Source organism: Psammomys obesus, unplaced genomic scaffold (assembly GCF_907164565.1).
Source record: "Psammomys obesus unplaced genomic scaffold, mPsaObe1.curated_primary_1811, whole genome shotgun sequence".
Classification (NCBI taxonomy): Eukaryota; Metazoa; Chordata; class Mammalia; order Rodentia; family Muridae; genus Psammomys; species Psammomys obesus.
The window spans coordinates 9,385,119-9,394,564 of record NW_026596256.1 but is presented as its reverse complement, the minus strand read 5'-3'; positions in this window follow the sequence as shown (position 1 = coordinate 9,394,564).

The window sequence follows — 9,446 nt, the reverse complement described above, 5'->3', positions numbered from 1 at the left end:
ATCCTATATTATATGTCTAATATCCACTTATAAGTGAGTATGAACCATATGTGTCTTTCTACTTCTGGGTTATATCACTGAAGATGACCTTTTCTAGTTCCTAACATTTGCCTGCAAATTTCATGATTTCCTTGTTTTTAATACCTGAGTAGTATTCCATTGTGTAGACTTACCACAATTTCTGTATCCATTCCACAACTGAAAGACTTTTAAGTTGTTTCCAGATTCTGGCTATTACTAATAAAGCTGCTACAAACATAGTTGAGTGAATGTCCTTGTATAGTTGAGCATATCTCAGATATAGACCTATGAATGGTATAGCTGGATGTTGAGGTACCATACAATGGAAAAAAAAAACATCTTTAATAAACGGTGCTGGTCTAACTGGATGATCAATATGTAGAAAAATGCAAATACATCCACATTTATCACCCTGCACAAAAGGAAAATCCAAGTGGATTAAGACCTCAACATGAAACTAGACACACTAAACCTGTTAGAAGAAAAAGTGGGGAAGAGCCTTGACCTCATTGGCACAGTAGATAACTTTCTGAACAGAACACCAACACTTCAGGCTCTAAGATCAACAGTCAGGAAATGGAAATTCATGAAACTGAAAAGCTTCTGTAAACAAGTACATTGTCATCAGAACAAATCAACAGTCTACAGACTTGGAAAGGCTCTATATATCTGGCAGAGGGCTAGTATCCAGAATATATAAAGAACTCAAAGTTAAACACCAACAAACCAAGTAACCCAATTTAAAAAATGGGGTACACTCTTTCCCAGAAATATTCAAGATCCTTTGGGAAACTTATTGGAAATTTTTGTCAATGTACTTGTCCTACTTGTATGAAATCATATGCCTTTTTAGGTCTATACCACATGGGGAGTGAGTCACAGCATCTGTAGAGCCATGTGACTTCCTACTTCTATAATATCAATAAAAAATGGAAAAGGAAAAAAATAAGGTACAGAGCTAAACAGAGAATTGTCAACAGAGGAATATCAAATGGCAGAGAAACACTTAAAGAAATGCTCAACGTCCTTAGTCAACAGGGAAATGCAAATCAAAATGACTCTGAGATTTCAACTTACACCCATCAGAATGGCTATGAACAAAAACTCAATGACAAAACATGCTGGAAAGGATGTGGAGAAAGGGGAACCCTTTCCGATTGCTGGTGGGAATGTAAACTTGTACAACCACTTTGGAAAACAATCTGGTGCTTTCTCAGATTCAATAGAATCTAAAGCACAGAGGTTTATATTCCATCATAAATTGTCTCCAAACACTTCTGTGTTGAAAGCCAAATGCCACCTCATAGGTCAATTGCTAAAGAGTAAGACAAAGGTAGAAGTCAAGTTCTTCCAGGTAAGATGGCAATACAACAACACTCATGGAACATTGGGTTTCATGTTAGGCCACTGTTGTAATAGGTTATGCACCTGGGCATCTTTTGCAACAGAATGTGCTACGTTTATTCACATGATAGTCTGTATAAACAGCAAAAACTTTTAAATTGGTGGAGTACATCTTAGTGGGACCCTCAACACAGCACAAGAAAGATATAAGTCCATTTTTCTGATGCCATTTTACCAAAGGTACAATTAGGAAGTTAAAAAAAAAAAACAAAACAGTAACATTTAATTAACCTAAAGGTTGAAGCCTATAGTACAGACTATTTAAAAAATAAAACTAGGACAAAAGAATCATGAGAGATGTGCTTCAAAATTCAGGATGTGGTATATATCTGATAAATTCCCCTAAACCTAACAGAGAGCAAATTAGGGAGAAGCAAGGCTGGAGGTCTCAAATGTAAAATTAGAGAGGGCACATAGGACAGAACATAAGCAGCCTCTAAATGGAAAACTGATCTTAGTCCAAAGCCAGAAAGAAAGAAAAGAAAGCAATACATGGTGGGAACATTCAAATGAAAGAATTGTGAGTTTGAGGTGAGCCTGCACGACAGCCATACCTATAGCATACAACCACACCCCATAATAATAATAGTAAAATAGAGAGAGGGGAAGGAAGGGAGGTAGAGAAGAAGAACATAGCAATACAGTACAATTCCTTACCAGGATGTCTTAGTTATTTGACCATAGAAAACAAAAGCAGCTCCCATTTACCCACTTCCAGGAGTTGGTTTTTACTTTCCATCAGTCTCTGACTTCAACCGAAACTAGACAAAAGTGTAAAGATGTCATTGGGATTAAACTTTTTTTTATTCAGGCTTTTTATTTGTCTCTTTTTTAAACTTTTATTAATTACACTTTATTCACTTTGTATCCCCCGATAAGCCCCTTCCTCCTCCCCTCCTAATCCCATCTTCCCTCCCCCTTCTTCACACATGACCCTCCCCAAATCCACTGATAAGGGAGGTCTTCTTTTCCTTCCTTCTGATCTTAGCCTATCAGATCTAATCAGGAGTGGCTGCATTGTCATCCTCTGTGGCCTGGTAAGGCTGCTCCCCCGCTCAGGGGGAGGTGATCAAAGAGCAGGCCAATCAGATTATGTCAGAGGCAGTCCCTCTTCCCATTACTATGGAACCCACTTAGACACTGAACTTCCATTGGCTACATCTGTGCAGGGGTTCTAGGTTATCTCCATGCACGGTACTGGTTGGAGTATGAGTCTCTGGAAAGACCCTGGTTCTGTTGCTCTCCTTATCTAGTTCCTGTCCTCTCCAGATCTTATTATTTCCCACTTCTTTCATAAGATTTCACGCACTCTGCCCACCAGTTGGCCATAAGTCTCAGCATCTGCTTTGATAGTCTGCAGGGAAGAGCCTTTCAGAGGCCCTCTGTGGCTGGTTTCTAACTTGTTTCCTGTTTTCTTCTTCTTCTAATGCCCATTCTCTTTGCCTTTTGGAATGGGGATTGAGCATTTCAAGGCTGGGATTAAACTTTTAAACCCAGTTTTAGACTATAGAATTCTGAAGTAGGCATCTGGCTTTCAGGAGACAGACAGCTCCTATCACTAGAAAGTGAAGCTGGGAGCCAGGCCAGGCCTGTTACCTCACTTAACCATCTCTTAGGACTCTGACCTTCAGATATATTTTCTGATTGCAATTGTTCTCCATGAAACAGTGGGGGGAAATCCATGACTCTTACATCATTAATGACTATAAAGCCAATATCACTTGGAAAACACTGACAGGTTTGGATGTCAATTTAAGATGAATACTGCTACTCTTGGACCAGAGCTACAGCAGCTTCTATACACTGAAACTGATGAAAATTTCTCTAGGCAATTATTTTTTTGGAACAAGAAACCCGTTAGGTTCTCTCTTGGTGGGCCCTCACTCTTGTACACCTTTTCTATTGCTCCACTGCAGAGCAGATAGCTTATCTATCATGATTCTACTCTCTTGAATACCCCTTTCAATACGTGATTGACTGTGCTCCTGAGTGTTCTGGTGCTTTTTTCTGCTCCAAGCTGCACATTTCATTTTTTCCTGCTCTTGTTCCTGGAACTTAAATAATTTATCTTTCATGGTTAATCATGAATATTGGAAGGAAGGTATGTTTTATTGAGGCTCAGCACTCCATAGTCTCTTATTCCATGCACACTGATCAGTTCTGAATCTTTTATTAATCACCATTTACAGCAGAGAAGATTTATCTGATAGTGGCTGAACGATACACTAATCTATGACCATAGAAGTAAGAGCTTAGATGGTGTTTTATTAGTATGTCAACAGGATAATAAGCTCGATTATCCTCTAGGCCTATGACCTACACAGCCATATATTTTTTAATTTTTTTTTGCTGTTGATGAGTAGTTTCTATCAAAACATTGAAGCTACTATTATACCAGTTTTATGTGGTAATCGCTATTGTAATATGCAGTGTTCACAATTTGATGACACAGTTGTTAACTTTTCTCCCTTGTTAGCATTCACATAATCTTCCAGGGCAGTGTCAACGAGATTTCTCTGTACCTTGTGTCTGCAGTATATGGTGTCTTCAGAAACAGGATCTTACCTTCAAGTTAAAGAACAACAGCAACAGTCTACAATGTTTGGAGAGTATAGGAGACTCCACTGACAAACATCTCCAGAGGAGGTAACACATTCCAGTACTGAGCTTTTTATTGCATAATCTTTCATCTTGAGAATGTATTCTCCCACAGGCATAGGGTAAAAACTGGTATGTATATGTGTATATATTTTAGGAAGCTATATTTCAGTAGTACATTTACATATAGCTTTTCAAAGAATTTTAGTATTTATTATTTTTTCATTTACCATTTTCCATTCTTCCTTCCCATCCTCCACTCTTTTAACATATCCTACTCCAATGTATCTAATTCTGTCTTCATACCTCCTGTATTATAACTCCCATCGATTGAAATCCCCTGTGTGGGGTTATTAGTTCTCTAATTGTGAAGGGTAATCTAATTTAAATACGCGTCTAAAGATTCGAATTTGTTGTCCATATTTAATTCAATCGGGGTCAAAGTATTTGTATTATGGAACAGCGATGTTTTGGGATTCTCATTCTTTATTACAGTTTCTTATTTCATGTTTGTTCCCTTTTATTAAACACAGATTCTTCTCTCATACAACATAAACTAAATACAGTTTCTTCTCCCTCTTCTTCCAATTCCTCCCCATCTTCTCTCCAATCTGGATCTACTCCTTTTTTTTTTCTCAATATATCTGTATATAATATAATATAATATAATATAATATAATATAATATAATATAATATAATATAATATAAGTATATATATATTACACACAAATACATGGATACATGCATATGTGTCATCTAAGTATTAACAACAAAACATAACAACTTACCATATAACAAAGACAAAACAAAAACCGCCACACTGAAATTGAATGAGTAAAACTAACAGAAGTAAAACAGTCCCAAGAGAAAGCATATGAATCAGATATCCACTAATTCATACACTTGGAAGTCCCATAAAAAGCTACAATATATGGGGGAGAATCTTTGGGATAGGAGGAAGCCCGTGGGAATCTATGCAAGTGACTGTAGCTGAGAGCCCAAAGGCAGGGGACATGGAGCTTGAGCTCACCACCTCCTCTAGCGAGGTGGGCCTTCTAGCAGAGGTCCATCCATAAAACCTTTGACCAAAAATTGTCAATTAGAAGTGTAGGGGTAAAGACAGAGCAGAAATTGAAGGAATGGCAAACCAAAGGTGACCCAAATTGAGAAGCACCCCATTGGACAGAGCCAACCCTGATCAACTATTAATGATACTCTTCTATGGTAGCAGACAGAGGTTAGCATAACTGTCTTCTAAGAGACTTCATTCAGCTGCTGATGGAAACAGATGCAGAAACCCACAGCCAAACAATAGGCTGAGCTCAGGGACTTTTGTGGAAGAGTGGGAAGGAGAAGAGAGGGAGCCAGAAGGGTCAAGAACATCACAAGAAGACCTACAGAGTTAACTAAACTGAACACATGGGGGTTCACAGAGACTGAACCACCAACCAAAAAGTATGTATAGACTGGATCTAGATCCCCTGAACATATGTAGCAGATGTGCATTGTGGTCAACCTATGAGTTCCCTAACAATAGGAGTATGGACTTTCTCTGACTCTGTTGCCTGCCATTAGATTCCTTCTGTATAATGGGGCACAGTGAAAGATGATGTGTGTAGTCCTGCTGCAACTTGAGGTGCCATGGTGGACTGATGCCCACTTGGTGGCCTCACACTTTTCTGAGAAAAAAAAAGAGAGGTGGGAATGGGGGAAAATTAGAATAAGCATCAGTATATTTATCATAGTCTGTTGCAGATTAGAAACAGCAGGTAGCCTATGAGATCCATGCCTACCTCCGGCAAAAATAGGACCAGAAAAATGAAAAAGTTAGGGAAAGTGTGATTGGGATTTATAAGCACAGCATATTTAGTCAGTTTTCTTACCCACTTGCACCCTCATCAATTCAGCGATCCTATGCCATTTCTTGTTTTACCTGTATTTACCTGTATTTGAATAGCAGATGTGGGTGCCATAACAGCTCTATCCTTATCCGTTATGTACGTTAACTGTTCCAGTATTGTGAAACTGAATACTCAGGCTGTGTCCATGCCCTCACAAAATGGAGTCCATTACCATTCCCTTGTGGAGGGCCAGAAAGGTTCACAGAGTTCCTAGTTGGCACATTGACATTACATAAGGGCTCCAGGACATGCTTGAAGACCATCCACTCCTCTGATATATATATATATATATATATATATATATATATATATATATATATATATATATATATATATATAATATATATATATATATATTATAAAGAGTAAACAATTCCTAGGGACAGTGAGGTTTTTTAGGTGTTGTTGCTTCTTGATTACCATGCTTTAGTAAGTAACCAAAATTAGACTCATTGGATCAACAAGTTAGACTTGGAGGGAGTCATGCTTTTGATCTATTGCTGTTATCTTATCTGAGGTCAATAGATGCTTGTTCAAATTCCACAGAGTTTCAAAAGTTCCCTATGGTAAATCCATGATATAGGTAAAGTGCTTGAGTAGAAGCATGAAGAGCGTTAGATTCCTAGTAACCACATAAAGCTCCAAGTGTACTGGCATGTTTGTAACCACAGCACTGAGGAGACAGAGACAGGCACATACTTGTGGCTTTGTGATAAGCGAGTCAGGTCTAAATGTCAATACCTAGGTTCAGTGAGCAATCCACTCTCAAAAACTATGGAGGATAGCCTAGAGAAAAATTCAAGACCCTGGCTGCCTGCCTCCATACTCAAACACAAGGATATGCACATCCAGATGCACACGAACACACACACACACACACACACACACATAAATACACTACTCACACACATGTGCACAGATGTCAGGAAAAACTGGGGCCATGCTTTTTGACTATTTATCTACATATACATACAACTCCATATGGAGTTGCTTGATTTTTTTGTATGTTTGTTTGTTTGTCTGTTTGTTTGTATGCTGAGGGTCTAATTCTACCCAGTCTTTGAGAAGGCAGTTGAGTGGTAGTTTTTCAGGATCTTAGAACCAGTTTTCCCTATTTTCAAGAAAGGAAGAAAAGAAATCTTAGATCCAGATTGCCATTTCCCAACCCACATTCCTTAGTTTACTGACCTGCTGGCTAGTGACATCTGGGACAGTTTATTCTGTGGGAGCGGAGGCCAGGGCAAATATTGTCATTTCCTCACCTGTGCATTGTTTCAATTCCCTTCTAGTTTCCAGTTTCCTCCTTTGGTCTTTCTTAGGTCATATCCCTGCAGGGAACTCAGGACCTGTTTTTCGATAACTTCATTTGCATTCAAGATATTTGATGCTGTGAACCCCAAAATACTTAATTTGTCACTTGTTTTATCAGCATGGTTATTCATAGATATTCTAGACACCAGCAGAGAGAGCCTTAAAGCCATCCCTGGCATGGCAGAGGCTATCTAATTGGGAAAAAAAGTGGCCATAGATTAGGGTACCATGAAAATAGAAGCGTCCCTAGCACAACTGGTGGACATCTACAACGACACTTTGTCCATTAAGACAACAATATCCTCAGGCTATGAGAAATCCCTGTCTCAGTAGTGACCAGATCAGGGACAGAAGGCAGTGTCTGAAGCAGAAAATTAGCAACCAGAGTACTGATCACATGCAGTGAAAATAGATGCTACACCTGCCTCTCAGTCATGGGAAGCGTGAGCCGAGAAGAAGAGAAAACAAAAACACAAACAGCCCAGTCTGACTCCAAAGCCCCAGTGCTTTGTTCTACTAACCGGAGGAGCAGGTGAGTTGTACTGCAGGTGATGTGTCCTGTAAATCTAGAGGCCTCTTTGAAACTGCTTAATCTTTTTTTTTTTTTTCATTGACAACATTCGGCAAAAAATGCTACGTAATTGGGAAACACAGAGACCTGCAAAAGGTTCTTGATCTTATTGGGGCAAGAAAACTGTCCACTACCTCTCAAGCCACACCATGATCTGCTCACAGCTGTACAAACAATAGCTAGGATTTGTTTTCCAGAGCTGGGGACAGAGCGCAGGGACTCTTCCATGTTAGGAAAGCTCTTGCCCTCTGAACCCCACCCCTGCCCTACAGTCATTGTTTATGCCACTTTATTCTACATTCCTCCAACAGCTTGGGGCCTCTCATAGATCAACGGCTTTTGTAAGGCCAGCAGAGAACATGGCACACACAGCATGGACATGAGGAAGCCTAGGTTAACGAATGGGCACAGAGGGAAGAAAGGCATTTTTAAGGTGAGCGCTTTCGTCTTCCAGATAATCACCTAAGGGAAGTACTGTGCCTGCCACCGCAGAACATTCTCTCACAGCCCAGATATCATATCCCTTAAGCACACCACAGGTAAGTGAAGGAGAAAGGTCCCACTTGTGAGTGAGAACTTTGTTGGCAAGGCTTTAAGTCAGAATATTCACAAATCTCCTCTTAAGAGCTCTTTGGGAGAGCACAGCCAACTTGCAGTAGCCAGATGGATTCTAGAAAATAACCTAAAGACCCCCAGGGGTGCCAGCACCCAGTGAACTTTTTTCCACACAGAACTTCCCCTCTTGTCTCACTCACAGCTACCTGCCTTTGAATTTCAGGTACTTACCAACTTAAACTCCAAGCAAGTTTGGTTTGACCTTCTTTTTTCCGTATTAGAAAACGTCGGTGTTGTCAACTAAACAGTGGTTATTCCTAAACCAGCTGTTTACCCGAATCACCACACAGAGACTAGGATTTATTTAATTAACCTAGAGCACGATGCTGGGCAGTAGGTACTCCATCCTATACCTCCACGCTTACAGTTTCCTCCCATTCAGACTTCCCATATTATATTTGCTTTTTGTCCTATCTTAGGTCTCATTCATCTCTCCCCATACTTCCAAATCCTCTCCTGCCAATCTCTCCTGTTCTACTCCTCCCACTTGCTTCTTTCTCCCCGCCTCTGGACCAGGATGTCCCACCAGATTCTCTCCATTGCTCAGTTTAGGCTGGTTGTTTTACTGCAATTACAGAGAACAAATGGAGGCATGTTTACATAAACTTGAGACAGATGATGCTTAGAATAAACAGCACAGTGCAGTGTCTGGATTGAAACCAGGTAGTGGGGTAGAGAAATCAGCATTTCAACGAACAAGGATACATTGTATCCATTCCACAAGAACATTATACCAACACTTGAGGATAGCTTCCTTCCTTTGCTTCCTTCCTAGAATGGCTCAGGAAACCGAAAGGAAGGTTAGAACCCCTTCGTTTCCCACAGCCAGCCTACCCTGGGGTGCTTACACTTAGCTTATTTCACAGCACAAAGGTCCAAGAGCTAAGCATGAGGCTAGGGATGAAACATAGATGTGACCTTCCCAAATGGGCCTTCCGCATGCCTACAGAGGGGCAAATCTCCCTTCTTTCACCTTTCCACCCTGGGAAGATAATCAGTTCTTTGGAGTGTTCTTTGGTTGAAG